Consider the following 24,603-nt stretch of genomic DNA (forward strand, 5'->3'; position numbering starts at 1 on the left):
CCCCAGACCGTGTCTAGAATCTAATGGCTCTAAAGCAGGTAAGCTGAAGAACTTTTGAAAGTCAAAGAAGCCGTTTGTGACCTTAAAGCATTTAGCAAACCAAATATCTGACCTGCCTAATTTAGACCAAATGTCTAAACTTTACCCATAATCTTTAGAACTGTCTTTATTTCCCAAAGATTACTTAAGTCATGTGAACTAAAAGGCATTAGTTTTTGTTTCTCTGACAATATTTGATTTAAGTACTTCTTATTTTTAAGTCAATTAATCAGAGCTCTTTCATGTATAAACATCACACACACAACAAATATAAATACACAGAGATACTTGTAAGATTCTTTTCATTTGCCAGTTTTTAATGTTTCTCTTTAAAGCACAGTTTCTAGAGTCTAATAATTTGGCACAGCTGGAAGGAAAAACAGATGCCCAAAAATCAAGGATCCTATTTTTATATTACATCTTGAATCCCAAAAGGACACTGCAGAACAAGACAGTGCAAAAATTTTACCATGCATTTTATTGCAAGGCAATCCAAAACCAATCAACCCATTCTGTGATCACCCCACCCTTATGGGAGCCTTATCTGTCAGTGGAGGGGTGGAGACGTTTCCATACCTGCAAGGTGGCCAAGAACATGCTTCTCATCCTCTCATAACTGCCATTAGCCACCCCTAAAAATATACTGCCTACCCAGTTATTATAAACCAAAATTCTCTCATAATGCAAAATAATTTCTGATACCCCTAAAAAGTCAAAAATGTCAGGTAAGGCGAAGCAAAACAGAACAGAGCTTTAGATTTTTAAGAGGGATCTATCTGCTTTTATTTCTGGGATTTCATGAGGAAAATAGATGTTTTTCTCCAAACACAGTCTGTGGCTCCTCTTCTGTTTTTCCCCAAGAAGTTCCTGTTTTATTATCTTGGGTCCTCTCACGTGTGCATCAAGAGTGGCAACAAGACAAAATGGAGAAAAACAATTCCGTCTACTGAGAAGAAAAAGAAAAAAAAAATCTTTTTTCCAGAAAAACACAATTCAAGAAGACAATAAAACATAAAAGCCTTTTAAATGTACCTATAGCTTGAATATCTGCTTTTAATTGAGCTGACTTTTAACCACAGTACTCCTTAAAAAATAAAATCCTTTTAAATCTCTTACGTTGCCACCCAAATCTCATCTTGAATTTTAGTTCCCACGTGTTGAGTGAGGAACCTAGTGGTGGGTGTTTGGAGCATGCTGTTCTCACGGTAGTAACTTCTCACGATATCTGATGCTTTAAAAGTGTTTGGCAGTTCCTCCTTCATTCTCTCCTGCTGCCATATGAAGAAGGTCCTTGCTCCCCTTTTGCCTTCTGCCATGATTGTAAGTCTCCTGAGACCTCTGCAGCCATGTGGAACTGTGAGTCAATTAAACCTTTTTCCTTTATAAATTACCCAGTCTCAGGGAAGTGCTTTATATCAATGTAAAAACAGAGTAATAAGCCCTATTTTAGCTAGGCAAAACACCCAATATTTCTGGCTTTTAAACTTTACCAAAAATAAACTCACAGGTGAAACCAACAGGCCTTAACTAAGGTTATGACTTACATGAATGGACAAGGTCTTTTCAAAGGGGTGGTTAGCAGTTTTTACAAGATTTAGAATCTCCAAAGGTAGCTCAGAGAAAGGAAGATTCAATGAAGCCAGAAGTTGTTCATGGAGGAGAAGGGAATCAACACATGGTAAAGGGCATGCAGATATTAAACCAGAAAGGACCGAGTCCCTAAGCTGGGAATGGAACCCTGAACCCAGACTGCCACTGTGAGAAGACAAAGCCTTAGCTACTAAGCTACAGCACTGGGCAATTTCCATTCCTCTTCCCAGAAGGAGTCTAGAGCAGCCAATTTTAAGCTTGCGAAGACTAAGACTTTTAACTGCAGGAGATAATTTTAAGGGCTAACTACGACATGAACCCCAAATTCCTGTCCTCTGGATAGCAGAGACTATAAGAGAAAGTACTGCCACTTGGTCACAAGGTCAAGCTTCCAAGGACATAAAACAAGATGAGAAGGAAACTTCATTCAGTTGTTTTTGTTTGTTTATTTCAGGGACCGCAGCAAAGTTTGTTACTGACTAGCTTGCCAGGCTGATTTTAACAGTGGGTGGATGGGGTCCCAAGCCCATGTTCTGTCTTAAGGTACTCCTCTTTATGACAGAGCAATACAGAAAGATAAATTTATAGTACCAAGTACACCAGATTTGCTACAGCTTAAAACTGGCCTCACAAATTCTTTTACCCATCAATCAAAACTTTACAGAGGGGATAAACAGTTATTTTTGCCATTTATTCAACCAGTTTGCACACAGAGAGGCCCAAAGCCTGACTGGTAAGAAATTCCTACCCTTTTTGCCAGCATGCCAGGCTTCTGCATTCCCTTTCCTTGGGTGGCCCTAGTGACCTGGCTCTCACCACACCACAGCCCTGGGGGCCAAACCACAGCACAAAGGAAAATAATCTTTGTCCATTATGACCGGAGCAAAATACGTGTGACAAAACATAGACGTTAGCTCCTCCACTTGGCACCCAATATTGAACTGGCCAGTCTCAAACTTGCCCCCTTGGGCTCTGTCATGTTTGATCCGCTCAAAGTGGGGTGGAATGATCTTTCTGACCACGTGTTTTAACACGTGGTGTCTGGGTAAGATGGTTGCTCTGAATAACAGAAAATATATAAAAGGAGAGAAAAGAGAAAAGCATTGCCCGTGGCAAGGTGGGGAAGGCAAGGAGTTCAGAGGGGCCAGAGAAAGACCCACTCATCGCTGCAACACTGAATAAAAAGTTCAGGTGGCCACTTGTCAGTAGTAAAGGAATCTTTTCCAGCAGTCCCATTGGCTCTCAAGTTTCCCCCTGTCAGGAGAAAAAAGTCTTCATGTCTACTTATCCTGTACATGCCTAATCCTGTCACCCGTAGCTGTCAGTAAAGAGTGCAAGGCACATTAATCCAAAGAGAATAGCAATTAACATCCCATAATGCCAAATCCACTGGACCTTGCATAAGAAAGAAATTGGGGTAAGTCCATAAAGTGAAAGCAAACTTATTAAGAAAGTAAAGAAATAAAGGCTGGCTACTCACAGGCAAAGTAGTGGTATGGGCTGCTCACCTGATTATACTTAAAATTACTTCTTTAATAATTATATGGTAACCTGGCTAGTGGCTCACGACTGTAATCCCAGTACCTTGGGAGGCCAAGGAGGGCGAATCACAAAATCAGGAGTTTGAGCCTGGCCAACATGGTGAAACCCCGTCTCTACAAAAAGTACAAAAAATTAGCCAGGCATGGTGGCACGTGCCTGTAAACCCAGTTACCTGGGAGACTGAGGCAGGAGAATCACTTGAACCCGGAGGCAGAGATTGCACTGAGCTGAGATTGCTCCATTGCACTCCAGCCTGGCCCACAAGAGTGAAACTCCTTCTAAAAAAAAAATAATAATAATAGATGCTAAACAAGGTGTGCATTATTCATATGTTTTCCAGGAAGGGGGTGGGCAATTCCCAGAACTAAGGATTTATCCCTTTTTAGACCATATAGGGTGACTTCTTGACATTGCCATGACGTTTGTAAACTATCATGGCACAGGTGGGAGTGTCCTTTAGCATCCTTATACATAAACTTAATGTATAATGAGCAATGAGGACAACTGGAGGTCACTGTCATCACCATCTTGGTTTTGGTGGGATTTGGCTGGCTTCTTTACTGCAATCTCTGTTTCATCAGCAAGGTCTTTGTGACCCGTATCTTGTCCTGACTTTCTATTTCATCTTGTGACTTAAAATGCCTAACCTCCTGAGAGTGCAGTCCAGTAGGTCTCAGCCTTATTTTACCCAGCTCCTATTCAAGATGGAGTTGTTCTGGTTTGAATGCCTCTGGCACCTTCCTTCCTTGCTTGCTTTTTATCTACCTATCAAGACAGTGATTAAAAAGGAATAGAAAATATCCATCTCCTGATCCAGCTCTTTAAAAATCTTGCTGATTTAGTAATCAACCTTGTCTGATTTAGTAAGACTTTGTGAAGGAAGATAAGTGGGGTACAGTATAATCTTCCTTCTATATCATCATTGTATTTAATGGATCTGGGTTTGAGTCTGAGTTTAAGCTGAGCCTCCTCCTGTTAACCTGGTTCGCTCAAGGGATTTAGTGAGTCACTTTGAACCAGAATTTTTTCTCATTACTTCAAAATGATAATGGTTTTTATTTGATAAATTTTTGGAGGATGTTAGAGACATTACCTATAAGGCACTTAGCCGAATCTGGGTACAACAAGTACATAACACATTATTACAGTTTGGTTTTTAATCTTTATTGTTGTTATTGAAGAAAAGCAAGAAAGATGTAAAAAGATGCTTCTATGTAACACCTTGCTCTATTCTATCATGCAGCAGGTGGGATCAATTAATAAGAGGAAGACAACACAAATAATGGTGGTAGAAAATGTAGGTTTGGAATGTTTACATAGGGCACCATTTGTAAGCATATGGCACCTTAGATGGTAGAAGAAAACTACTTTGCATTATAAGTACTCTAGAATAAAACAAATTTGAGATCTGGTGCATTGTATCCTCAGGACCAAACTCAGTGCTTGGCAGGTAGTAAATATTCAAAAAAATGTAGATTTACGAATAAAAGAATAAAGTAATCTGCTTCTTATCTTTGTAGTCCTATCCTCTCTCAATGGCACAAAGTAAGTCCTCACTGAAGTGTTTGGTTAAGTGAATTATTCCTTATAATAAGTAGCATCTTCTAAATATTGAATTTGATTTTATTAAAGCCCCTTTGGAGATGTGAGAATACTTTCCCATGGGTAGTGAAAAATTATTAGGTCATTTCACCACAGTATTTTCAGATATGTAATACATTTCTCTTTGGGGGTTTTAGACCATTCATTATATTTTTTAAAGAGTTAATGTGTCTGGGGTTACTCTCTAGACTACTGTAAAGAGACAGCCATGGCTGGCAGAGAAGACAGAATGAATACTTTTTAAACCATGTGGTGTTCTTTCCTGTAATGTCTAATCATGGTTATACAGACTGCATAGTAAGTGAGACAAAAGGCAGAGCTGTAATTGCTAAAAAAAGCTATGTCAAAAGACACAAAAGAGTAAGATAATCATCTTGTGAATATTAAAGAGGAATACCAACTTTTACTACATTTGACCAATAGCTTGTTAAAAATTGCCTTTCATTAGACATTCAGTTTTGAGAGAAAATAAGTGATTTCTTTGAAAAGTAACCAATCTTCCCTTCATAGTATTGCACAAAATTCATGTTAATAGCCCAAACAGAAAATTGTGATAGACCATACCATTGAGAATATACAAAATGATTGTGTTAAACTTTATACCTATTCTCTTTGAAAAATTTCTTTAATCATTGAAATGTTTAAATTCAATGGAATTCCAAAAATTCTATTTTTGGAAGAGTTATTTGGTCTGATCTCTACTCTATGTTAGTTTGAAAAGTATTCCATTTAACATATGTGCGAGGGCTAAGACACCGTAGGCCATGTGAATTAACCTGTTTACAAAAATATATGCATATCTAGATTTTTTGTATCTGAAAATGTGGTATATATGATATTCTCTCTAATCTGATATTAAAATAAGATGAATAGGACATAAACGCCAAGTAGCTTAGAAAGACCAACCCTTCTAGTAGAATGCAAAATATTTACACTATTCTAAATTTCCCACTATTTCCTTTAGTTGCAATACAGTGTTAAGGATGCATAGTTAAACTTTTTTGAAATTCAAAATGTAATTAATCATATAATCTTATTTTTCATTTCCCAAAAATGCTTTCTGATGTTGTGTAACTGTACTAGTTTTGTAAAAGCAATGGATTCTCTCCTGCAATAACCACATGAAATGGGGCTGCATTTCATGAGGAATTAAAAAAAAAAAGAAAGAAGGAAAATGGGATGGAAATGGAAATGAACTTTCTTTTCAGACAAAACGCCAAACTTGACATCTTCAATATCAGATGATTTAGCTTCTTCTTCATTTGATTTCTGATGATACCAAAATATTGTCACTTTCCTTCTATGACTGACATTGTTCTATGCAACTCTTTCATTAGCTACACTTTGGTGGGGCTGGTCATATATTTTAAAACCTCAGGTCAAATACTCTTCACCTAATGAGACAAAAATAAATAAATTTTAGCCTATGGCGTTCTGGAAGTCACTGGGGCAAATCCTCGAGGATTTAGACATTTCGGAAACCACGGAGAGGAATTTTTAGGAAAAAGCTGCTACTTACACAAGGAACCTCCCATGTGTGAAGCAGGTAATCAGAAACAAAGAAAAAAAGAGAAGAGCGGGTGGGGAGGGGAGTTAAGAGGAGTAACGGCAGGGAGAGGAAGAACTAAAAAGAGCAAGAGATAAACCTGAATCCTGTGATAGCAAGTTATAACAGCATCCTTAAATGATTGCACAGGCATTTATAAAATCATCAAGGTGAGAATTGCAACAAGAAGGAAAATACTAAGACTCGTCACTTGCAGCAAAGTCAGGGGGTGACCACAGGCAGCCATCAGTTGATTTTTTAAAATGTTACAGATATTGAGGAGCCTTTAGGAATAATTCTCTACCTTGTCTTTAAAATGTCACACCACCAAATACTTTTGTATTGTAAGTTATTTATGAAAATCCAGAGTAAATAGGAGTGATAGCTTTTGAAAGGAAGTAGGTATTTCATAATTATTTTGAAATGCTCTAGGGAGAACGCTTCCTAAGAGGTCCCGGCCATGGGAAATCATCAGGAAGGTGATACCCATTTCCTCCCATACTTTAGTATGAAAGAAATTTGAGTTTTAAATAATATCATCGTATATGATATGATATGATGTATGATGTCTTGCCGGGCATATGTTTTGCTCAGAGATGAATGTTTTAGAAAAAACATCCTCGTAACACTATGGACTTGCCTATTTCTCTTTATAATTTGGTCAGTTTTCGCTTTAAGTTTTTCGAAGCTGTATGTTGATAGATGCACACAAATGTAGAGCTGGCATGTCTTTCCATTGTGAGTTATCCTATTTGTTCTAGTAAAATCTTTTTTTTTTTTTTTTAGTATTAATACATCCACCACAGGTTTCTTTAGATTTTGTTTTTATGTTATATATAATACAGTAACATGAATATATAAAACATATATATTTAATTATTTTATATGTGTATATTAATAGAAAGACTTTTAATATATAATTAAAAGAACATATAATTTTAGCTGTTTGCTTATTTATTTTCAGTGTGCCAATTTCTATCTTTGAATTGGTATGTTTAATTTATCTAAATTTAATACAATTACTGATATTTGAATTTAAATCTGCTACATAATTTTTTTGTCTGCTTTCTTAATTTATTTTAATCAAGAGGAAAATTTTTAGTCATTCAATTTATTCTATTAACTTACCAGTTACAGACTATTCTTTGTGTTAATTCTGGCAATTATAACATATTATTCTCTTATCAAATAACTGCAATACATACATTTATGTACCTTCCAGCACTTAAAACCATATCAACTGTTCTTGAATTACAGAATTAGATGCTTTCACTTTATGATTATATATCATAAGATATATTCATATTTTTAATAAGCAATGTTCTTTTACATTTTCCCAGATACTAGTTTTCCTCACTCCTTATTTTTTCCTGTATCATTTCTTTTCTGTCTAAATAACATCCTTTAGATTTTTCTTTAATGTGTATCTAAAACATCTTTGTTTTATCCTCATTCTTGAAGGACATTTTGAGTGGGTACAGGATTCAGATTTGGTAGTTACTTTCTTTCAACATATTAAAAATATTCCACTGTTTCCTGCTTCTTATGTTGCTGTTGAGAAGTCAGCTCTCAGCTTAACTGTTACTCTGTTATAGGCCAATCATCTGTTTTTCTCAGATAGCATTTAAAATTTCCTCTTTATCTGTGACTCTTGCTGGTATTCATTGGGATTCTTGACTCCACGGTTGGATATGTTTTATCAATTCTAAAAAAAAAAATTAGCCTTCAGTTCTTCAAACATTGCCTCAGCCCCATTCTGTCTCTGGGATTCTTTTAAGGCTCTACTGAACATGTGACAGACATCCATGCTGTGCTTTCTGTCTTTTTCTTTCGTTTCTCGCATCATTTCCATCTTTTGGTCTTACTGTGATTTCCGCCTGTTTTTCATTCCCTGATTCTCTCTTCTTATGCCCGTAAATTCCAATGAACACATCTATTGATTTCTTAATTTTGGTTACTGTCTTTTTCTGTTTTATAACTTCCATTTTGTTCTTTCCCAAATTTCCTAGATCATATCACTTTTTATATTTTCAGGTTGCCTTTCAAATTTTTCATGCTTGCCTTTTACCCCCTGAAGTAGGCATGGCTGTTTTACAGAACCTTTGTAATGGCTACAGTATTTGAAGTCTTTGTGTGTTTCTGTTGTCTTTTGGTTCTGCTGGTTTTTACCCACCCTGTCTTGTCTCCTCATGTGTTTGGTTTCCTTTTATTGCGTGAGGAGTGAGGTGTTTCAGTTGTTGTTGGTAGAAGTTATTTGAGTGCCCCAAGTCAGTTATCTTTTGCTTTTCCCAGGCTTGCAGGCAATAGCAATTGGGAATCACCTTAATCTAAATAGAGCGTTTCCAATTGTCTAGGTCACCCAGAGGACCTACAGTCAGGCTGCAGTTGTTATGAGTCCTCACTTACTTTTGCTTTGCCTTTGCCTTTAAAATGTAGCACTCCGGGCTGGGCGCCGTGGCTCATGCCTGTAATCCCAGCACTTTGGGAGTCCAATGTGGGCCAATCATGAAGTCTGGAGTTCGAGACCAGCCTGGCCAACATAGTGAAATCCCATCTCTACTAAAAATATAAAAAATTAGCTGGCATGGTGGTGTGTGCCTGTAATCCCAGCTACTCAGGAGGCTGAGGCAGGATAATTCCATGAACCTAGGAGGTGGAGGTTGCAGTGAGCTGAGATCGTGCCACTGCACTCCCACCTAGGTGATGGTGAGACACTCTGTCTCAAAAAAAAAAAAAAAAAAAAAAAAAAAGAATGTGGCACTCTAAAGTCCCAGCCCAAAATAAGAATAGTCTATTATGAAAACCTCAGTTCAGCCTCTTAGCCATCATCTCTCCTGGATCAGCAAATATCACCAGAGCAGAAGTCCCTGCGTGCTCTGTGTTCTTGGCTGTGGTCTCCTATTTGCCCTCAGATCTCAGCCTGGTAATTCTTTATAATCTCATTTGTTCTTTAATGCTTTTTAAAATGTGCAGGTTTCCTCCTAGCCTTTTAAACTGTCTTTCTTGGTTGGTGATTCTCCAGAATTACCCAGTCTGCCATTAATTAAGTAGAATCTCATATGTACTTAAAATTGTATCATTTTCTACAGTTTATTTACTAATTAAAAAGGAGGATTATGTGTTTCATTCGGCTGTTTTAAGTAAATCGATCCATTTAAAGCCCCAAGAAAAGTACCTGGTATATTGTGAATGTTCAATAAAGTTTAGCTTTTATTGTTTTTTCTAATATTGTCACTTTTTGTTAAAAATGTCTCACGTAAAAAATGGAACTTTGATGTTAGTGAAAGACTTACACTTACAAAACAGTCTTCCTGGTTTGTAAACTGTCAAAGAAATTAAAGAAATGTTAAGAAATTTTGAAGTTAAAAAAATCCTTGAAGTTAAAAAAACAAAACAAAACTGGTATAGCTGCATTGTATCATTGCTGGCTATAGATATCTAAAATGTAAAATGTACCTAATGAATTTTATACAATATATTATTAATAATCAGGATGTGGTTTATTTATGGAGGTTGTTGATTCTAACATTACTCTCACTTTTCTCCCTTTCTCTTAACATATTTTTAAATTGTTAGCCACATTCCTTAAAGGAACCCTGCCTAACTAGAATTACTTGGATTTATGAACTTAACAAAGAATTTATTTCAATTCTTGGCATTCTCTGAAAGGTTACTGCTTAGGTTTTTACTTGAGTAAGAAAATGTGTCTGTGTTTAAAATAAAATGTACCCCCTTCCATTTTGCTTTTAAACATTCATAGGCATAGCCATTCTTTCCATCAGAGTGGAAGGGGTGGGTGCTGGGTACTGTGTGGTTATGGTGTCAAAATTAAGATGGATGAGGGAGCAACCAAGTGAAACATCCAACTCCTAGTTTTAAAATATCCCCTCCCCCGCCTCCACTAAGTGATATTGGCAAAGCAATTTTATAATGTGTGAAAGCCACACAAAGAGATGAGAATGCAGCCCCACCTAATATTATTAGTGAAAGGACTAAAATTTGTTCCGTGGTCTATTTGCTCTTATCGTTTCAGTAGGTTTCACATGATTTTAGAAGAGTCCTGTATGTAACATGTCATCATTTTCACATCAAAATAAATTTTACAAAAACAGAGAGAAACGGGAATTTGTAAAACAATGGATTTTTAAAAGACACTATCACATTAAATCCTGTCATTTAATGAATGCAGAAACGGAGACTTAGAGAAGATAAATTGCTTCATTACAAAAAAGAAAAAAGAAAAATTGGCTGAATCCCTTCCGTGGGCTGAAGCACTCCCGTGGGAACCTTGAGCAGGTGGCTTGTGCAGTTATTTTCTGGAAAATATGACTTCTGTGAGTGAGTGTGTGGGTTGTAGCCAAGAAGGGCAGGCCAGAACAGGAGAAGCAGCTTAAGACATGACGTGGGTCTGATGGTAAGTGTGAAGTTGAAGACAGGTGACAAAACCAAAGGTGAGAATGTGGGAGATTTGGATCTGAAAACAGAGTTCAAAGTACAACATGGCATAAATTTTCATATTCTAAGACATGAATAAAGCGAGATTCCTCGTAGAATGTTCTAACGTGGAATACAGTCTATTTAACTGGTTTAAAGTTGTATAGTTGATAAAGATGTCTTTATCAACACCATAAAGTCTACATTTCTTAAAAATTTACTATGGTCCGGGTGTGGTGGCTCATGCCTGTAATCCTAACACTTTGGGAGGCTGAGGCAGTGGATCACCTGAAGTCAGGAGATCAAGACCAGCCTGGCCACCATGGCAAAATCCTGTCTTTACTACCAAAAATACAAAAATTAGCCAGGTATGGCAGCTTGTGCCTATAATCCTAGCTACTGGGGAGGAAGAGGCCAGGAAATCGCTTGAACCCAGGAAGCGGAGGTTGCAGTGAGCCGAGATCACCCCACTGCACTCTGGCTGCAGTGACAAGAGCAAGATTTCATCTCAAAAAAAAAAAATTACTATGGGTTACACACTATGATTTATACTCATTGCTTCATTTAATCTTCTTAAAGATCCATGAGATCAGTGATGACCCTATTCTGTTTTTATCATTGAGGAAACTGAAGCTTAATAAAATTAGGTTGCCCCCAAATCCCATAAGTGCCTCTCTCTTTAAGCTGTCTACATTCCTAACCAATATGCTCTCTTTGCCTTCCTATTTTTTAACATTTGTTTTGTCTGCCTGATTGAAAGTTCTGACTAGAAAAGAAGCCTGTCCCTGGAATTCACTACTAAGGTCTGACTTCCAAGCAAAGGACCCAATCAAAATAAATACTTGTTGAATGAACTAATAAATGAGTAAATTAATAGAGTATCTTATTTTACCATCACTCCTGTGGGCTTGCCAACTATCTTATGATTCTAAGGCCCTGGGTTAGATGAATGTTTCCCCTTACACTAGGCACAAGCGTCTGTTTCCTGGCAGTAATGGCCATATTTGCTTTTGCCATTAAACCCATATTCTCAAAGTTTTCATGAGAGTAAAAATTAAAAAGTTGATTTTGAAAGATCTATTCATGTCTCTACTATTGCACGCTACTGTCACTTCACATGTTATCTGTTCAACATTAGTGAATAATGTTTAGAAAGATTTAAGAGCCTAAGATTTTTGGCTTAAATAAGAATTAGTAGAAAGATTTTATTCCTCTGTCTGCTCAGAAGCATTCATTTGTTACCTAGACTCTTTACTACTTGGAATGCATCCCTATAACTGATTTAGAAATCTGCATCAAGATATAAAATACTATTACCTCACATTTGCATAATGTAATTAAGATTTCAGAGCTGTTTCCCATCACATCTATTATTTCATGTTTCTCTTCAGCAGAGCCTTGGTGAATTTTGAATTCGTTGTGCCATAACAATATATAGTTTAATATCATTAAAACATTGGTATTGAGGGCTAAAACTACAACCTTCATTTATACTGCACTACATAAACTGCTCTCACATATATTATCTTAATGGACCTCACAACAACCCTGAGAAGGAGATAAAGCAGGTATTATAATCTTTATTTTACAGACCAGGAAATGGAGCCTAAGAAGCTAATTGACTTATTTTTGAAGGTCACTCAGCTAGTAAGTCATAAATAAAGTCCAGACTAGATTCTAGGACTACTGATTTTTAAGCCTGGGCTTCTTAAATCTTTTTCTTCTCCCTGACATTTCGCTGTATATAAAATTTATACCTCATGATTTTAGTTTTTTTAACTTTTCTTTTTTGATATCTCATATATTTGTTGGAAGCAGTGATAAAATTGTATGTTTCAGCAGAATCTATATATCATAATAATGTTATAAAGCATTGATAATACGAAAAATTTTGGTGTGTGAAACAAAAAATCTGTATGATCCCTTGAACAATAACTAAACTAACTCTGTAATTTTAAGGAGGAGTAAACTAGATTCCAAGTAAATTAATGATTTGCACAAGTTCAATAAGGTAATTAATAAAATAATTCATAGAGGTGTTTATATTTCCTAACTCATTTATTCATCAACACTCCTTCGAATTTTAAGCCTCTATTACATGCTGATCACTCTATTAGGCGCTGAAGAATTAAAAGACAATTGAAGAATTAAAAGACAAGTAAGGCTGGGCGCTGTGGCTCAAGCCTGTAATCCCAGCACTTTGGGAGGCCGAGGCGGGTGGATCACGAGGTCGAGAGATCGAGACCATCCTGGTCAACATGGTGAAACCCCGTCTCTACTAAAAAATACAAAACATTAGCTGGGTATGGTGGCACGTGCCTGTAATCCCAGCTACTCAGGAGGCTGAGGCAGGAGAATTGCCTGAACCCAGGAGGCGGAGGTTGCAGTGAGCCGAGACCGCGCCATTGCACTCCAGCCTGGGTAACAAGAGCAAAACTCTGTCTCAAAAAATAATAATAATAAAATAAAATAAAAGACAAGTAAAACGTCATTGCCTTCTTATAATTTCCAGCCTAATAGAGACACGAGGCATGCACATCGATAAATAAAATGAAATACAGAAGACAATGGCACCTTAAAAATAAAACTACAAATAAGAGAACAAAAGAAGAAAGACTAGAATGATATATTTACCTCTTGCTTTCTTTATACTGACTTCAGAGTAAGTAGTCATAGATATATGAAACACTTAATTCCATTTTTTAAATGTCTTAAAACATATATATATATATATCAGTGTATATGCCTGCACATATTTATATAGGTGCTTTTATAGATCCATGTTATTATATATAGAAATAATTTATATGTAATTGTAGGCATGCATGTATGTAAGTGTAGATGTGTACATAAACATTTTTAAGTGTGTCTGGATTTACATACACAAATACTGCAATTATGCATAAGGGTCTCATAATACAAATCAGTAACATTCTCATTAAATACCACTATCTTCTCAATTCCACTAATATAATCTAAGTTTTCATCACACAGTTTAAAATATCACTTAAACACTGGACAGCTCCATAAATCTATTTATGTCATTTACTTAATAAATATCTGAACAAAGCAAGTAAATTTTATTTATTGCCACAGTTCAATTCCTTGATTTATTCGAAGTACTTCATTTTAGATTAAACTATCATGCCTAAACGTTTTCACTCCCATCACCATCACTAATAATCGGATGTATTGAGAGGATGATTTTAACCAGGAAACACAATGTGCTGTTGAGGTGGTACCCATTGTTTACTTTAGGAGAGTCACTCATCTCTAAAGAGTAATGCCGTGGTGTGCAGTGGCCTGTATTCACACCCAGAAGGTAAACTCAGCTACACACTGGCTTCAGAGTACTCACAAATTGAACCCAGGAACCCAGGAACAGTGTTACAAATGGCTTCATGTTGTGAACCTTTGAGGTCTCTCACAAATGTTGAATTTCTTTGATTAAGGCATAATTCTTTGTATTTTGTAACATTGATTTAATAACATCTTTTCAGGAAAAAAGCCATACATCAATTTTTAAAAGCATCTCAATTTCAGAAACATTGAAATATGGTGGGGGAGCAGAAAGTTATTAGAATTGAAGGCACTTAAGTTAAAACTGAGTGAAAAACAACAAGGTTAAAGAACTATCAATTTTGGATTAGGATATGTTGCCAGGGAGAATGTACCAATGCTACGGAAACACTGGTAGCTACATATTTCCAGTTCTGTGAGCAACAACATCATCAAAGTTAAGAAACAAAATCTCATGGGGCCTGGGAGGGGGCCATATCACTCGGAGACAATGTGGTACCAATCTGGTATTTCCCAGAGTATGGTGTTAGATGGCACATGAATGGATTTTTCCCCATAGTGATATGCTTACTGTAGCATGTACTAGAAAATATTACTGACATGCTACAACTTTTAACAGATACAGTGCTTAGGTTGAGGCTAAAATAGATGGACTTTAAGGAAAATAAATGAGTTAAATAGAAATTAATTAACTAATATTAAGTTGGCATGTGGATATAGTGAACATTGCGAGGATGCTACAGAAGTACCTGAGGTTTCAGAAACACCGCACTTATTAATGCTGGTTGCACAACTAACATGGGCCCCAGACATCACCAAGAGCACGTATTCATTTCTGTCCTTTCTGGGACTCGACATGTTGGCTGCACTTGAAGACTTAACACAGTTCCTAGAATTATTTAACATACATTCATAGTGCCTGTTTAACTTCCTGTATTAAAAAGTTCACGATTCATAACCCTCAAAAAAGGCCTAGAAAGTATAACACACGGGTAAACACATCAGCTTGTTAATTCCTTACTGGCTGTCATTCTCTTGGCAAATCATTAAACCTCTCTGAGTCTGAGTTTTCTCATCTGACCAATGGAGATACAAGTTGAATAGCCCTTACTTGAAATGCTTGGAACCTGAAGTGTTTCAGATTGTAGAATTTTTTTCAGATTTTGGAACACAATATTTGTAGTATATTGATTGAGCATCCCTAATCCAAAAAATCTGAAATACGAAATGCTCCAAAGAGCATGTCCTTTGAGTGTCATTTCAGATTTTGGATTTTCAAATTAGGAATACTCAATCTGTAATATTTGTTTAGATCATAATTTTTAGGATAAATGGTAGAATATACAAAACATTCTAGCGACACTTCAGAGTAGGTACTCAGTACTATAGTATTATTGTTATTATTTGCTTTCTTTTTTTAAGAGATGTCAGTTAAACCAGATGACCATTAAAAACATGTTGAGAAACGAATTTGTAGCTGAGCTCAGTGGCATGTACCTGTATTCCCAGCTGTTTGGGAGGCTGGGGCAGAAGGATTGCTTGAGTTCAGGAATTTGAATATCTCAATATTTCAGCCAGAGTCCCCATGCCTCTCCCTTGCCAGGCTTGGCTGAAAAGCATTGCCGGTCAACTCTTTGTTAGAAGGCAGTTGCTGATTCTCAAGTCTTGGGGAAGATGGAAAAAGCCAGCATCCCTTCTGATTCTCTCCTGAATCAGTGAACTGAGGGAATTCACTTCTGTAAGAGTCTCTCCTTATTAATATATTTTAATATTTTCTTGTCAGATCTAAATTTTACTTTCTAATATCTGCATGTTATTTCACTGTAGAGCTATTCCATTATAGATACTAATAGTTAGGTTATTTCCAGCATTTCACTACCTGAGGCAATAATATACTTGCAAAATGCCATATATAAAAATCATTTCACACATGTTCAAGTATATCTATAACATAAATTCCTACCAAAATGTCTAAATCAAAGGCCACATACATTTTGAATTGTTAACTATGTTGCCAGATTACACTGCAGAAAGCGTGTGCTAGTTTACACTCCCACCACAACACAGGAGTGTTTCCCCATATCCACATCAAAACGGTGCATTTAAAACACATTATTCATTTTATATATAAAAATCAGAACTATAGTTTTAAGTTATGAGTCCTTAATTATGCATAAGGTTAAGGCTTTGCTTTCTTTCAATGCTTTATGACAAACTGCATAACCAATCTCCCAGCTATACACTTTATCCTGAGGATAGAAGGTCAGAGCACTTCTGCCCTAAAAGTAACCTTAGTTTTCACTTAGTCTAATTCTCTTGCTTTGCAGATCAGAAAGGTGAAGCCCAAGTAGAAACAGTGGGGTGTTGACAAAAGTCACATCGAACCTTAGACCTTTTTTTTCTTTTTTTGAGACAGTTCTCACTCTGTCACCCAGAGCTGCAATCTTGGCTCACTGCAACCACTCCCTCCTGGGCTCAAATGATTCTCGTGGCCTCAGCCTCCCAAGTAGCTGGGATTACAGGTGTGTGTCACCACCCCGGTCTGATTTTTCTATTTCAGTAGAGAAGGGGTTTCTTCATGTTGCACAGTCCTCTCTCAAACTCCTAGGCTCAAGGAATCCATCCACCTCAACCTCCCAAGGTGCTAGGATTACAGACATAAACCACCATACCTGGCCTTATTGTTTACTTCACAAGTGACTATTTGCTGTCTCTGAGTTAAGAGGTTCCTGGAATTCCCTTCCTGGCTCCAACAATACACTGCTTACAATGCAGAAGATAAGTTACTTTATTAGAATTTGACGGCTCAAACTCAGCTTGATCAATACAAGGTTTTCACACACTGATAATGGGTTTAACTGATGGAAAAGGCATTTTAAGAAACCAGAGGAAAATTATTCTTAAAAGCAATGAACATTCTGTTTTGCAGCAACAACGAACATATTCCAAAGAGATTTCACTCGTGTATCCTGGGTGTGGCATCTGATAAGATACAATTATGCTGGCTTACTTGTGTGCAGATGTTTGCTTGTACCTTGTACAGCTAGAGCTCGACTTCCGACCACAATCGGTTCTGACAGACCGGTCATAACACGATTTGGTCATAAGTTGAATAGGCTATATGTACAGTACTGTGAAATGATGTTATAAAAATCTTTAAGTCATATTTTATCATAATTTTCTTTCATTATTGTTATATATCATAATTTTCTTTGTTCCTTTTATGCCATTTGTATCACCTCTACACCATTTTGTTTCTTATTTTTACATTCGTCAGGTTTAAGTAAAACACTGCATTACCAGTACAACTGGTTTAATATTTGCAAAACATACAAAATTACAAAATACAGGTGCATACAAAAATACAAAATACAGGTGTAAAAAATACCATAGGAAACATTTTCCCAATTGCAAAACATATCAAAATATATAAACATGTACGAAACATTTTATTGGCCGCTGGTGCTTGGCTGCCAGATCGTTGATGTCGTCATCTGAGGCAGTAGTTTCTCCATTTCGTGGATGGGCCCGCTTAGTTGCTTTGTTATAACTGTTGATCGCATGGGTGCAGAACCTTTCACAGCTTCACGAATTCTTTCTTTATCTTTCAAAATCGTCGTCACAGTCGAGTGTGATAACTTCGTATCACGTGCGATCACATTCACTTTCTTTCCTCCTTCGTACTGCGTAATTACCTTCATTTTCGTGTCGAGATCGATGGCCTTTCTTTTCTTCTTGGCAGGCTGAGACGTAGACAAAGACAATTTCCTCTTGGTAGACATCTTGGGAGGGATTTGATGGAAAATATCCAAGACACAAAACACAAATTGCTGTACCGAGTCTGGGATAACAGTTGAAATGGTGCACGTGGAGATGGTAGTGCTGCCGGAAGCTGGTACGCACTGTCGTACACCCAGCTGGGCAACGTTTGCACTGCCAGACGCGGAGCAGTCGTGGCTAGCGATTGTGGTCATAAAGTCGAATGGTCGTAAGTTGCATAGGTCGTAAGTCGATCAATACCTGTAATTCATACTCTGTTAACATTATTAGTGCCATTTTCTCTTTCTATAAAATGCTGCATCCTTCAGAAAACAGCTCCAGTGGACTTAATGACTTTCTACCTTCACATGCAGTCAAAGTGCTTCTTTAGAGAAGCTTTTTCCTAACTCCACCCCAGAGCTTTTCTGCAAAATCACAATAATAACCAGCAGTATCAAACAGGTACTGCTGCCAAAGAGATTTGTAAGTTAAGGAAGTGAAACCTCTGTGTGACTTACTATTGCATAATGACTGGGGCAACTGATTACCAGAGGGAATCTAGTTGGCTTTCCATGAAGAAACTATTAATTATTAATGGATAATTTAATCTTCTGAGAGTGAATCATTCCTCACTCCCTGATTGTCTTTCCTCTTACCTTGCTCTACCTCTAATGTTGGAGCCTCCTCCTCTCTTCCCTAACACCAAACATCTCAGTAAAAGGAAGCCAGGAGAGAAAAGAAGCATATAGCCATGTCCCTCACAATGAGGTTTCTGTCAAAGAGGGACCACATCTACCATGCTGGTCTCATAGATTATAATAGAGCTGAAAAATTCCTTTTGCTTAGTGACATCGTAGCAGTCTTAATGCCGTAGCACAACGCATTGCTCATGTGTTTGCGGTATTACTGGTGGAAACAAACCTACAGCATTGCCAGTCTATAAAAGTATAGTACATATAATGATGCAAGATATGTATTTGATCATGATAATAAAAGACTTTGTTGCTTATGTATTTACTACACTATACTTCCTTGTTATTTTAGAGTATACTCCTTCTACTTATATATAAAAGTTAACCATAGACAGCCTCAGGAGGTATTCCAAAAGACATTGTTAGTACAATACCTTTTGGAGATGACAGCTCCATGCATGTTTTTGGTCCTGAAGACCTTCTAGCGGGACAAGCTGTGGAGATGGAAGACAGATACTAGTGGTCCTGACCCTGTGCAAGCCTAGGGTAATGTATGGTTTGTTCTTGTTTCTTAGTTTTTAACAAGCCATTTAAGAAGTAAAAACAAATATTTAAGAGAAAAAGCTTACAGAATAAGATATAAAAAGAATTTATTGTATAGCAGTACAAAAATATTAGTGTTTCAAGCTGTTATTACAAGTCAAAAGTTTTAAAAATTAAGAAGTTTATGAAATAAAAAGTTAAAGTAAAAAAAGCTTTTGAAGTAAACAAGTTACAGTAAAGGCCAGGCACGGTGGATCATGCCTGTAATTCCAGTACTTTGGGAGGCTGAGGTGGGAGGATTGCTTGAGTTCAAGAGCACAAGACCAGCCTGGGCAACATAGTGAGACCTTGTCTCTACAAAAAAAAAAAAAAAAAAAAAAAAAAAAAAAAAAAATTAGCCGGACGTGGTTGCATGCACCTGTGGTCTCAGGTACTCAGAAGACTAAGATGGGAGGATCACTTGAACCTTGAAGGTAGAGTCTGCAGTGAGCCATGAGCCATGATTGTACTACTGCACTCCAGTGTGGGCAACAGAGCAAGACTCTGTCTCAAAAAATAAAGTTACAGTATAACTTAGTCCATTTTGGCTGCTATACTAAAATACCTTACACTTCAATAAGTATGGTTAACTTCCTAGTGAAGAAATAAAACTTTTATGTAAATTTAGTGTAGCCTAAGTGTACAGCATTTATAAAGACTATAGTAATGTACAGTGATGACTAGGTCTGCACATTCACTCACCACTCACTTATTCACTCACCTGGAACAACTTCCAGTGATCAAGTTGCACTCACAGTAAGTGTGCCGTTCAGGTATATCGTTTATCTTGTATTTTTATTGTACCTTTTCCATGTTTAAGAATGTTCAGATACATAAATACTTATGACTTACAATTGCCTACCGTATTCAGTACAGTTGCATGCTGTACCCCTTTGCAGCCTAGGAACAATAGGCTATAACATATAGCCTAGGTGTATAGTGGACTGTTCCATGTAGGTTTGTATGAGTACATTCTATGATGTTCACAGGATGACAAAATTGCCAAAAGATACATTTTCTGAATGTATCTCTCTTATTAAATTACACATGACTGTATATCATTATCTCTTCTTGAGAGAAGAAAAGTGTAGGATACCTAGATTTTAGCACTAGATCTACCACTCACTCATTCACTGCAGGACTTGAGGCAAACCAAAACATTTCCCTAGGTGTCCTCTTGATCTCTGTGGTTCTTTACTGCTTTGAAATTCTAGGATTTTTAATGTCTTGTTAAACTGCTATTGGAAACAAATCCCGTTTATTGCAGAATTTCCCAAGTGTATTTGTGAGGAGTCTTTCTTTTGCAGTTTGCCAAAACACAACACAAATTGACTTAAGCAGGAAAGATAATTGATCTAGGTATAGAAATAGAGCCATACTCAACCATGTTTGTATCATCAGTTTCTGACTTGCTGCTTCTCAGTCTCCTTCCCCTTTGGCTTATGGTCTTTCTCTCTCTCTTTCTTTCTTTCATTATTTCTTCCTTCTTTCTTTGTACATCATGAATAAGTTCTTTAGTGGTGATTTCTGAGATGTTGGTTCACCCATCACAAAAGCAATGTACATTGTCCCCAGTGTGTAATCTTTTATCCCTCACCCAGCTTTCACCCTTTCCCTGTAGTCCTCAAAGCTCATTGTATGATTCTGATGCCTTTTCTCCTCATAGCTTAGCTGTTTCTTGTGTTAGTTCTTCCCTTGTGTTAACCATTAGCAGGTTCAGATTAATATTCCATCAACCGTTCCGGGTAGGGCCTGTGTGTGACTCCCAGGCACTAAGTGTTTCACAGACTTAAACTGCTACCTTGTGGCCACAGAGTAATTCGCCAAAATGATGAACACAAAGGGAAAGAGGAGAAGCACTCGATGCGTGTTCTCTAGGCCTTTTAGAAAACATGGAGTTGTTCCTTTGGCCACATATATGTGAATCTATAAGAAAAGTGATATTGTAGACATCAAGGGAATGGGGACTGTTCAAAAAGGAATGCCCTACAAATGTTATCATGGCAAAACTGGAAGGGTCTACAATGTTACCCAGAATGCTGCTGGCATTGTTGTAAACAAACAAGTTACAGGCAAGATTCTTGCCAAGAGAATTAATGTGTGTATTGAGTACATCAAGCACTCTAAGAGCCGAGATAGCTTCCTAAAACATGTGAAGGAAAATGATGAGAAAAAGAAAGAAGCCAAAGAGAAAGGTACCTGGGTCCAACTGAAGCACCAGCCTGCTCCACCCAGGGAAGCACACTTTGTGAGAACCAATGGGAAGGAACCTGAGCTGCTGGAACCTACTCCCTATGAATTCATGGCATAATAGGTGTTAAATAAATAAATAAATAAAAGACCTCTGGACTGTTAAAAAATATATTCCATCAACCCCAGCAAAATAGCTCCATCAAAAGTTCTAGAACTGAGTTTCACAAGAAAAAATTGTGTTTGCTGTAAGCAGTTGCTCTGGTTTATGTTTTTACTTCTGTGTCAGGCACTTAGGAAAGAGGCAGAAGGGAAAATGCAGCTGACTGTACTAAAATCATATGGACTGAGAATGAGGAAGGATGGTTCCTCAAAGGCAGATTTGTTATCAGAAGAATGGAGAGATGATGAGCAAGCAAAATGAGTGGTCAGTAGCATCTTACTCCATTCTGGCTGCTATAACAAAATACCTTACACTGAGTCATTTGTAAATGACAGAATTTATTACTCACAGTTATGAGGCTGATAAGTCCAGGATCAAGGCACCAGTGCATGTGGTGTCTTGTTAGGGCTCGTTCCTCATAAATTGCAGCACTTGCTGCATCCTCACATGGCAGAAGGGACAGACAAGCCTCTTTAGGCCTCTTTCATAATGGCACTAGTTGCATTGCCTATTCAAACTTAGTACTGTGTGAAGCAGAAAATTATTTTCTGGCATGGAGCCACAAGGCGTCCTTATGGTGGTTTGTGACCTATGCCTATGCTATCTTTGTTAATTGAAAACATATTGGCTGAAAGGCCAGTGTTCCCAATGATCAAAGATGAGGGTCAAGCTTTTGTGACCTACTCACCACCCAAAGGCCCCTCTTCTTAATATTGTCACTGTAGGGGTTAAATTTAAACATATGAATTTTAGGAGGATAAAAGCATTCAGACCATAGCAAGAAACTTTTTCTCACAAGAAGATTCCTTTCTTTCTTTTCAAGTAGAGGCTGCTTTTCATCTTCCTGGCACTAACTATGAGGGTAAGGAGAAGGAATCAGCATACACTTCATCTTTAAAATATTCTGTCTCCACTGATCAACCACAAACCAGTATCTGATCACAAAAGAATTTAACTTACTTCACTGCCTCTGGATCCTAATCTTGAGCCTAATCCCAGGATACTCTCTTCCTTTTCAGAATAATATTCCTTTTATTTATCGTGTTTCTCTCCTTTGAGACTTTTTTCTTTATGGCATTGGTCCTCAGCATATTTGGACATTATGGTTTTTTAAAAAAAAATTCTTACCATGGCCTATAAGACTCTACATAGTCTCACTCCCAGCTACCACACTTTTATTATACCTTCCTCCAACCACATAAATATGCCAATCAATTCAATATGCAAAAATATCAAAGACATCACCCTTTCCTTCCACTTTCTGCTAGAATGAAGTAGCTCATGACAACTCCAGGCTTCTACTGAAAACAATTTAAAAAGCCAGATATGTTACAAAAATTATATAATAAAGGCATCTGAAAGCTACCAAAGAAAGGAAGTCTAGGGGAACTAAAATTGCAGAAAGGCAAGAAACTTCTAAAGGTGATCTGAAGATCAACAGTTGCTTTTTCCCTCAGAGATTTGCTAATTCTTGGCTATGTCTTGGGGCTCAGAATCTGGACTTGGTTCTGATCAAAGCTTTTAGTAGTGACAAAATGAGGAAACAAACAGCTGAATTTCTTTCATGAGACACTTAAAGACAGCTAAATTCTAAAGCTGCTGTTATATCTTCTCAAATATTAGTATACTTGTCCCCAGGTTTGCCTATTTTCTCTTCCTAGAAACTTCATGAAATATATATTAGCCTTTCTCATTCTGATTTCCATTTGTCTTAACCATGTATATATATTTTAAATATCTGTCTTTTTGTTCCTACTATTGAATAATTTCTTTATATCTACTTTCCAGTTCACTAAATGTCTCTTTATCTGTATCTAATCTAATGGTTACCATCCATTTAATTTTCAGTTATAATTATTTTTCTCCCTCCTAAAGGTTCAATTTGTTTATTTTTATAACTACTAGTTCTTTGTTTATATCCTTTGTTTTATTTTTTAAATATTTTTAGTATTTTTAACTATTTTAGTATAGTTCATACCCCATAACTAATAATTTTAATATTTGAATCTCTAATAGTCTGATTTTATTTCTGTTTCTCTCCCCTCCATGAACTTTTCTACTTGAGAGCTTTATCTGAGGAAATGTTTTGAGGTCTGCGTTGAAAGGATATTTCTCCAAAGAGGTTTTGAATTTGCTTCCCTTTGATCACTGGGAGCACTGACCTTTCAGACAATATACTTTCAACTAACATAGAGAGAGTACATTTAGGTCACACACCACCATGAAGGATGACTTGTGGCTACATGCCAGAGAATAATTTTCTGCTTCACATAGCACCAAGTTTGAATAGGCAGTTCTCCTTGGTGTTCTTTGGGAAGGGCAGATTGATTTTAATTCTATTTGGAAACCCAATTTTGTGCAAGCTACTTCATACAAAAAGAGTCCTACTCTTGAAACACTAGGGTTTGTTGCCTATCCCCAATATACAATAGGCATCACATTTTAGCTGATGCTGTAAGGATAGAGCCATCTGTCGTATTTGTATTTCTGGAATTCTATTTTTGTTCTATGATTGGCTTTTGCTATTGTTGTTGATCCAGAAATTTTAGATTTTTTTTTTTTAAGGAGTAAGATGTTCAAGAAAACAAGTTCATTTTATGGCTGGGTTAAAAAATGATTCTTAATTCCTCTCTATTCCCTAAGCCACTCAGCCCTTATCCCACCTCATGTACTTCTCTGCCTACCCTCTTTTCTTGTGGTCTTGCTGTTAAAGTCTCTCTCTCATTGTTTTTTCACCAATGTAAACAACTTCCCAAGATTTTTCAATTACCTTCTCTTACCCTGGAATTCTCTCTATAGCTATTCTTCATCATTTCCACCACAGGCTAGAGCTTGATTCTGTCTTATTTAACAATTGTACAAGTTTTCTTACTGTAACCCATCTTGGCTTACTTGCACACAACTCTGCTCATGTCAACACCTACTCAAGCCAGCAGCAATTCTTGCAATCTACTAAATCAGAACTTTAACTGCCATTATTTCACTTAAATTTTATTTACTCTACAGCTCAAATGTGATATGCTTTAGTGTTTTTCCTACCACATGTAATAACAGATGGGTGTATATTTTCTTTTTTATTGATTAGCATGAGCAAAGGCCTGGGGGATAGAAGAGCATAGATCAATTACAAGAAAAGGTACACAGTGAATATATATTATATAGCC

General features: G+C 36.9%; 1 protein-coding gene and 1 pseudogene across 4 annotated transcripts in view; both read left to right on the forward strand.

Annotated features, from left to right (window-relative positions):
• JAKMIP2 (janus kinase and microtubule interacting protein 2) overlaps nt 1-24,603 on the forward strand; it is a 196,419-nt gene that overhangs the window by 53,866 nt on the left and 117,950 nt on the right. The gene's annotated exons all lie outside the window — the stretch shown is intronic.
• LOC141580117 (large ribosomal subunit protein eL21-like) lies at nt 7,378-23,224 on the forward strand (annotated as a pseudogene).

The sequence above is a fragment of the Saimiri boliviensis genome, chromosome 1, assembly GCF_048565385.1.
Source record: "Saimiri boliviensis isolate mSaiBol1 chromosome 1, mSaiBol1.pri, whole genome shotgun sequence".
In the NCBI taxonomy this organism is placed as follows: domain Eukaryota; kingdom Metazoa; phylum Chordata; class Mammalia; order Primates; family Cebidae; genus Saimiri; species Saimiri boliviensis.